This window comes from Podarcis pityusensis (genome assembly GCF_964106645.2).
Source record: "Podarcis pityusensis genome assembly, chromosome: 1".
In the NCBI taxonomy this organism is placed as follows: domain Eukaryota; kingdom Metazoa; phylum Chordata; class Lepidosauria; order Squamata; family Lacertidae; genus Podarcis; species Podarcis pityusensis.
Window position 1 is genome coordinate 101,911,807 of NC_138028.1, and position 8,716 is coordinate 101,920,522.

Below are 8,716 nucleotides of genomic sequence, written 5' to 3' on the forward strand. Positions count from 1 at the left end.
AGGGGCTGAGAAGGAGAAGAAGTCAAGGTTCTGTTCTGCTCCCAAGGCTGAGGCACCTCAGCAAGCTGAGAAGCTCCCTTGAAATTAATGGAACTTTAAGAAAAAAAATTTCATGGAAACAGGTTAAAGATGCAAGACAAGCACCTTCCTGCCTTTGGGAAGTTGGCGATAGGGCAAGGCTGGAGTTGCTTGCCACAGATTCCCTTGCTGGGTTGCGGGAAGCTTTAGTGATACCAGATTTAACTCGAACTTCAGAGCCACACCTACACCACGTGGATCAGCGCGATCCTAGGGGATGAGTCCTTTAGGAGTCAGTCCCACTGAATCCAACGCAACTTACTCCCAGCTGAGCGTGTAGCGAGGATTGCTGCTGCACCTACTGTGTTGTAAGTGTGCAGTGCTGTTGGTTTAAGAGTGCATGGGAATATGCCAAGCTTTTCCCTCTGTCTGTCATTTATGAACAGTCATAGCTCGAAGATAAAAGTCCCGAGAACATGCCGTCATATCTGATGAGTGCAAGTGAACGGCACGCGAGGAGTTAAACAGCTCCCCCCCCCCCCCAAAAAAGAGAGAAAACCTCGCTTCTGGGTAAGTTAATATCACAGCTGCTTGGCAAAGCATTATCCCAGCACCTCATTTAACAAAAGCCTCCCTCCCTCCCCCCAAAAAACAGGCTCATGCTTTCACCCCAAGTGTTCAAGGTGTTTACTGAAGTAAATCTGCCTAAATCCTCCACATCTTGGGTCATAGGGGTGGACAAAAAAAGAGGAGGGGTGAAAGTCTGGGGTGGAAGGTGCAGAGATAATCTCTTTTTCAAATTCTGCAAATCTTTTGGTGTAAATCAGGAATCTGTGTCACATGCCTCCTTCCTTCCACCGGTAACATCTCCTTGTTGGGGTGCGCTCCTTTTGGGAGAGGGAGAGAAAGGCCGCCCCAGCACCTCTAAGAAAAAGGAGAAATCTTTTCACACTCTTCCAACATATTCTCTCTTTCTCTCTCGTTTCCTTTAGCACGTTTAATCTAGTTGCCGATGAGATATTGGGGTGGAGGGAGGAAAAGCTGTTACTATCTTTCTTTTTTTAACCGCTACAAACAAACAACCAAAAGGGGCGGGGTGGCCCTGAAAAATGACAGGTTGGTAGCCAAGAGATAGTGTGGTTGAAAAGTTGTCACTTAAGATTTCTGCTCTTCTAGCCCAGTTATTTCAAGCCTAGCAGTTGCATATCCTCCCCCCCTCTCCTCTCTCCATCTTTTTTTAAAACTTGCTGCAAATGGAGGCGAAGAACACAGGCAAAATTTGACAGCTCTCCCTGAAAGGGCTTAAATACTTCTCAGTAAGCAGGTTCGAGTTATAAATAATCTCTCTCTTAGTAAAGAACGGTGTGTGTGTGTGTGTGTGTGTGTGTGTGTGTGTGTGTGTGACTAGAACCTAACGATAACTTGGGAACATTCAAAATGTTGTTGTTGTTGTTATAGAAATCGATTTTAAAAGATAAATATATTTTTCGAAAATTAACAAAAGTAGGGATTGGGCTAGGGTGTAGCACCTGGTCACAATAAGTTATGAGAAAGTTAGGATACCTGTCCGTGTGCTTTCCAGCTGCAAATTTGAGATTATGTAGCAACAACAGGCCAAGCTAAAGCCCCCTTCATTAATACTATGATTGCGTCTATTGACCAGCACCTCGATTCCGCTCACTATCTGTGGCTTGAAAGTAGGAGCAAGTTATGCTCCTCTTCCCCTCTTATGGACCAGACATCTCTCTCCCTAACCCATCTCGCCTAGTTCATGGAGAAGGAACAGTAAGAGCTAGCTGTGCTCTATCCATCTATTAATAAAAGAGATTAATCGATTCAGTGGAGAGTCACGGATTATTATTGTAGGTTAAAAAACAACAGCAACTGGGTTAATTAATCGGTTTGGGGAAAGTAGAATTTCAGTACCGAACAGTACTAACGCATTTAATTGATGATTCAAACTAGTTTTGCAAACCAAAAGGACATTGCATAGGAGCAAGTCTCACTCAATTCAGCAGAGCCAGCTTCTCAGAATGTGTGTTTAGGGGAATAACAGGTCAATGGATTTGCTTAAAGCAAGTTTAATTTTTGTAAATAGAAATTGGTGTGTGTGTGTGTGTGTAATGGTCGGGCTGGCACCCTCACATTATATGGACAAATCTCACTGATCTACAGGTGAATGTTTAACCAATCTTAAATATACTTTTAGAAAGTTTAACAGCCCATCCTGAACATGTTCACTTAAATGGGGGTGCAATTCCTTTCAATGAAACTTACTTAGAAGTGGAATTAGGCCGCAAACTTTGGATGCAAAGCCTCGCCGATTAGGTCCGGATAAATCCCAGGGGGACAGACTTCCCAGTAAGCAGGCTAGGGCCCAATCGTGGCTCCCTTAGACTGATTTAAGCAAGTCCTTAATTATTCAGATTTCCTGCCTAATCCCGTGTAGAGTGAACAGGATCGTTCACACCTCTGACATCGGCGTGAAAATGCATCCGCGTTTGCTTGCAAGCAATGCCACGAGGAACACGACGGGCATTTCTTCCGAGGAAGTTATGCGACCACATTCCTATCCTCAACCCGTTTATTAATATCAGGTTGCGTTGTGGCTGCTATTCCGAGGTAATGACTTCGGGGTGGGAGCCACGGATCCTGCAGACAACGCAGTCCTCACTTGCAGGTAGCAGCACCCTGATGTTCCGAAAGCAACCGAGTTATTTTGCGCGCGCGCAGAACTTTCTCCTCCAAGTCTGCGGTGCTAAAGCGCACGCTTCCGTGGGGAGTAAGTCCCAGGGACCGCGAAGATGGGCGGGGAGAGGACTGAACATGCAGAGGATGGTAGGTCTAGGTGCCAACTGCTTCGGGTTCCAGCCTTAGAAGCTCCGGACCAGGTGAAACTAAGATGGGAATGAGTGGAAACGTGCGCCCAGGTTTGAGTCCAACTCGGAAAAGGGAAAACCAAGCCAGGCAGCCAAAGGCTCGGAGAGCCCTCAGGGCCAAACGTGTGGCGACCTGCGCCCACCTGCCCTGCAGCCCCAGACTGCCGGCAGCCTTGTCCATGGAGGGTGAGAGAGGCATTTGATCCCCTCCCTGACACTTTCTACCTCAAGTGTTCGCGGCGAGTGGCCATGAATAGTACCCGCATGCCATCTTGTAACACTATCTGCCTGTCAGAAGAGCGAAGGCCGGGCAGCTATATAAGGCTTGTAACTAGGGGAAGCCCAACAAACAGCTACAAAACACCTCAGCTATTTGACTCAGCCTCCACCCTTCTGCTCTTGCCCCCTCTCTTCTTCTCCTTCTTCCTCTCCTCCTTTTTCTTCTTCTTCACCTCCTCCTCCTCCTCCTCCCCCCTTTCCTCTCTCCCTCTCTCTTTCTCCTCTCTTTTCTCTCTTTTCATCTTGGCTTTCTGTTGCAGAATGCAAATCTAGCCTGCCGGCGGGTGAATGGACTGAATTGTGATTAAGAAGAAGAAGAGACCCTTTCTTTGTTCTCCCCTCAGGGGATGTTTACTGGGAGAGACACAGCGGATCAGATATGAAAGGCATTCAGGTCAGCATTGATGTGAGCGAAAGTGAAATCATACCTAAGGCATTCAAAAGACCGCCGTGTCAGGGGTTCAGCTAACGGTGCAGCTACTCGCTCTGTGTGTGTGCCTCGGTGTGTGTGTGTGTGTCTTCCCTGGTAGGCATACGAGAAAATAAAAATAAAAAAGCCGTCCACAAAACAGGCATGGTGTTTTGTTTTTACAGCTCAAATATTTATTTATTTTCTTGCAAAGTTTGAGATTTCTTCACTTGAAAAATAAAAAATAAAATTCCAAACTTGAAGAGAGAGGAAATAAGCCACCTTGTTTCTCAGCTGGTGGATAATTCTGGTTTTGTCTTAATTTTAGAGGTGGAAGGGAATGGCGCCCACCCACCCAACCCCTCCGCCTCCTTCCTCTCTTCGGAGTGTAATGTGAAACCTGCCTTTCCTTGGTGCCTCCATATGGGCTCTATAGGGCTACATTAGACATCTAATTGATATGAATGAAGAAGATAGGGCCGCTGAGTGGTGGAGGCAAAGGAGGCTAATCCAGTCTCGCCTCCATCAGAAGCGACCTCAGGAGAGAACAGACAGCGTGGCATTTGGCGGGGGTGGGGTGGAGAAAGGGAAGATGAAATGATCCAACACACCTGAGAATAATAATAATAATAATAATAATAATAATAATAATGGTTTGCATTGCCATTGCAACGCCTCAGACCCAACCCCAACTTCGCTTAATTTAGGTTCTGCAACGATAAATCCAAATAGAAAGCCTAGGCTCTTCCTAGGCTTTTCCACGAGGAACCACTGGGAACTTAGCTTCGCAAAGTTTCTGCTGCTTAAATAGACAGAAGCTGCCTCCTCATCCGGCCCAGCGCGCAGCAGCGCTGCTATCGCTAAATATGTATCCACAGTCCACACACACGTGCATTGATTTGGGGCGGGGGGGGGGGTGGTGGCTTGCGGAGCAGCCAAATCCTTACACTGAAGCAAACCTTTCGGAGTTCAGGGATGCTTCCTTCCCCAGGATTGTCCTTAAGCTTTTAAGAACGGGGAGGGCGGGTGTCAACATCCATTGATTAAAAATAATAATAATTAAAACGGTAAGGGAAACTACAGGCGCGGACGCGCGCACAAAAATAGTTAATGAGACTTTTTTGGGGGGGTGTCATGGTTTTATCCCCTTCCTTTTCCCCTTTAGAATTGTTGGTTTCGTTTAGATATCGGAGGGGGTTCCCTCCCCCTCCCCTCCCCATCTGTTTCTTGGTAACATTTAATGCTGCACGTTTTCAACTAGTGTTTCTGCCTCAGAGACCTCTCCCCCCCCCCCCTCTGGTTGTCTAAAAAAGACAACTAAAGAGCAATCAAAAAGGTGTCTGACTTCGCCATTCAGACAATTGTACCCTTGTGAGAATGCCTGGATGAATGGTACGGTGGACACCCCAGCACTATTGACGTTATAAACATGTAAATGAAACACATTAGGGCAGACAATCAATTGTCTGTGGGCAACTTGCGAACCTGCAAACTCCCTCCGCTGCGTGACAGGCACAAAATAGGGTCTACCTTGGGAAGCCCAACCGGCTCGGGGGTGGGGGGTTCTGCGGCTAGGGGGGGTGGGCAGGAGAGGACAAAGGCGTCCCTTTCAGAGAGGAGAAAATGCACCTTAAAAGCAAACGGCGGATAATGCAGATTGCCCAGATGCTGTGGAGGCCAAACATGCCTGATGCCTTTCAGGGAATCAACACTCTTCCCACTTTTAAAGGAGAGAGGGAGAGACAGAAAGAGAGAGAGAGAGAGGTAGAGAGATTCGCTTCCAGCCCTTAGGGAGTTGTCCCCCCCCCCCACTGCCCCTCAATACACACAAAGCTTGATTTTTAGACTCCCCTGTGATTTTCCAACCCTACGTGCTTAAAAAAGAAGGCTCTACTCCATTTCCCTGATTCATCTGTAAGAACTGGAGAGAGAGAGAGAGAGAGAATATACGACAAATGGTGGGGGGGATATTAGACGGGGCGGGGGGTGACTTTCTAAGACGAGTCCCAAACTCTGAGGCGACACGTTTTTAGACGGCACTTGATCTACGGGAAAGGAGAGTTAACAGATTCTCTTGAGGACTTCCATCTCTGCCCGCCAAGAACCTCAAACTAAAATAAATACATCCACCTTGACAGGGGGAAAACAGCCCCTTGTGTTCTCCGGGCGCCTCGCTTTGCTGGGGTGTGAGAAGGATGACAGGCGGTGCACACCTTGGCCTCTTCTCTGGAGTGCCACACACACATACGTGAGTGTGTCATTCATATAGACAGAGATGCATATATTATATACAGAAGCACGCATATATGTGGGTCTGCAGTACACAAATACGAGAGCCAGGTTTGGGGGGAAAAGGGAGGAGGAGAATGCAGTATCTTCAGAGATCACTCAACTTTTCAAAATAAAAGGATCCCTTTGCTGTGGATTTTCGCACTTGTAAAATAATAATAATAATAATAATAATAATAATAATAATAATACGGCTTGCCTCGGGACCATTCCCCCAGCTGTTCCTGAAACGTCCAGAAAGTAATAAAAAAATTAAAAAATACAACTAACCAACCAAAAAAAAGCATCCCACTCGCTCTCACTGTTTTTCTCCGTTGCCCTCAGATTTGCACCCTACACACACACACACACACACACACACACACACACGATGTTATTTCTCAGCTAGGAATGTGGCTGGGATTCTTCCCCCCATCTTTTTTGGGAGCTGGCAAGCCGCTCTCTCTCTCTCGAGAGGCTTGTCAAGGCTGCTGTCAGTTTGGTTCCCGGACGCGAGAGATGAGCGAGGCTGCCCGCTTGCTTGGCCTGCCCTTTTGGGGATGGGGAGAGGGGACACTCGGGCCTTGCTCCCATTCCTCCAAGCGATCGGGAAGAACTTTGCGAAGGGACCCCTCACTAAGGGCAGAAGGAGGCGGAGGAAGTCAACTTTGCCAGGGTTTTTGCTCCAAGCTCCTGCGCTGCAGAGAACCATCCGAATCCCCAACCCGTGGCTCTTTTGCTTTTTCAAAAAAACCAAAACCAAACCCTCAAACCAGCCAAAACGCTAACCCTCACCATCTCTCAGGGAGACAGGAGAGAAAATTGATGGGGAGAGGACTGGGGTCACCCCGTGATCACATCAGTCGCAGCATCTTTTTCCTCTCCAAAGGGGGCCCATAACACCCTAAGCATCAGCCGCCACAGCAAGAGCAAAAACTTGGGGGAAGTTTGCAGCTCTCCTGGCAGTGGAGATGGTGGTGGATCTCCCAGGGGCAGAGAAGGGAGGGGAGGGGGACGCAGAGGGTGGGGTGGGGGTTGGAGAGGGAGAGGGAAGCAAAAAAAAAAAAAAAAAAGGCAGCTTGGGGGTTTGCCTCCTGCTCGCAGAGAGAAAGTGTTTCAATTCACAGCGAGTCAGGCGACTGGGAATCATCTGACTGAACTTTCCTGAAAAACCGACAGGCATTCCTGGACTGCTGCGGGTTCTTCTGAGCTCCTACAAGCGCCAAGCTCCTCTGGAGGGAGACCACGTTAAAAGGAAACGGTTCCCCCTTTCTGCCCTCATTTCAGCCACACAAATCTGGGCATCTCCGCATCACACTCCCACGCCACTTCCTTCTCTCCTCCAAGTCAATTTAGGAACTTGCTCGCTTGAGAACAACAACACCAAGCCTATCATGATTTGAAGCAGCATTTCATCTTAAAACTTAAATAGGTGCACACACACTGCCCCGAATGCTTTCCGGACCTCTGCTTAAGGTCTTCATTCTGCCAATCATGATTTTCCCTTGCTTTAAAAATAATTGGGGGGGGGGACAAACCTTGCACAAATAAATAAAATTCCATCAGTCTAGTTTATGCTTTTTTTAAAAAAAAAAAAGCTTCTCCCCTCTTTTTTTTTTTTAATGAAGCCACAAATATTTTGATTCTCATGAGCTGCCCCCTGAATTTCTTCTCCCTGATTTCGATTAGCACCGTTTTGTGTAATGTTATCAGGAAAAACACAACCACAGCAAAGTGACATCTTTTCCAGGAATCCAAAAGAAGGGAGTGGGGGTGGAAGAGAGAAATCCACTCCCGTTCAGATAAATCCCCAGCAAATCCCAAAGGGGCCAATACGTGTTTGTCGAGGAAAAAATAGGAGAGAGAGAGAGAGATGAAAAGGAAGGAGGGAGGAGGAGGATGAGAAGAAAACACACCCCGATGGATCTACCTGCTATTCAAAATTCGAATAGTTCTCACTTGAGACATGGCTTAACGAGAAAACACGCGCATCATCAAGCAGAGAAAGATGTCTGCTTTTTTGTGGGTTGGTTTTAAGTGCAACACCATCCTCGCAGGTTTGACACTTGGAGTCAAACAGTGGTTAGACTTTAGAAGAAGTTTGCAGAGTCTAAAAGACACAGGTTACTTTCACCTGGCAAGAGGCGCTCCCTGCCTCTCTCTCAAGACACCCAGAAGAATGTGGGGGGGGGGGGGAGGGAGAAGCAGAATGACTATTCCTCAGGGGTCTTTCTGCATTGCTCTAATGATGCCTGTGTTTCCTGCATGCATCTCATGCCTGATCTCCACGCCGCTAATGTCACCTCTCTCTCTCTCTCTGTCTCCTGGAACAAACTGTCAGGAGGAAACACTGAACATGCAGATAGATCATACATGCAGATATTCACCACACCACACTGGACACGCTTTCAGGAGATAAGCTAATAGTCTTATACACGCGCACGGGGAAGAGAAAGAAGGTGACTTGAACCACATCACCCTTCCCAATAATCAAGAATGCCAAGCCTGAATCTCATTCCATGTGATATTTAACATATCCTGTGTGTGTGGCGCGCGAGGGGGGGGGGCGGGCGGCGGAGAGGACGGCATAGTTGACATAAAAGGTTTGCTCTTTTAACATTTTTGTAAAGGATAGAAAGGGGGGTGGGAGGAAACCCCTACAGCAGACAGTGGTTGTAAGCAAATCAGCTTAATAATAATAATAATAATATTCGTACAAAAGAGGTGAAAGGAGTGCTTTTAAACGTCTGCTAAATTACAAGCGACGGGTGAGAGAGGGTGGGCAAGAAAAGTGCCTCTTTCGCCAGGACCACCTTAAATAACGGCAGGCACCAGGCTAAAAGGGAAAGTGGCGGGGAACGCG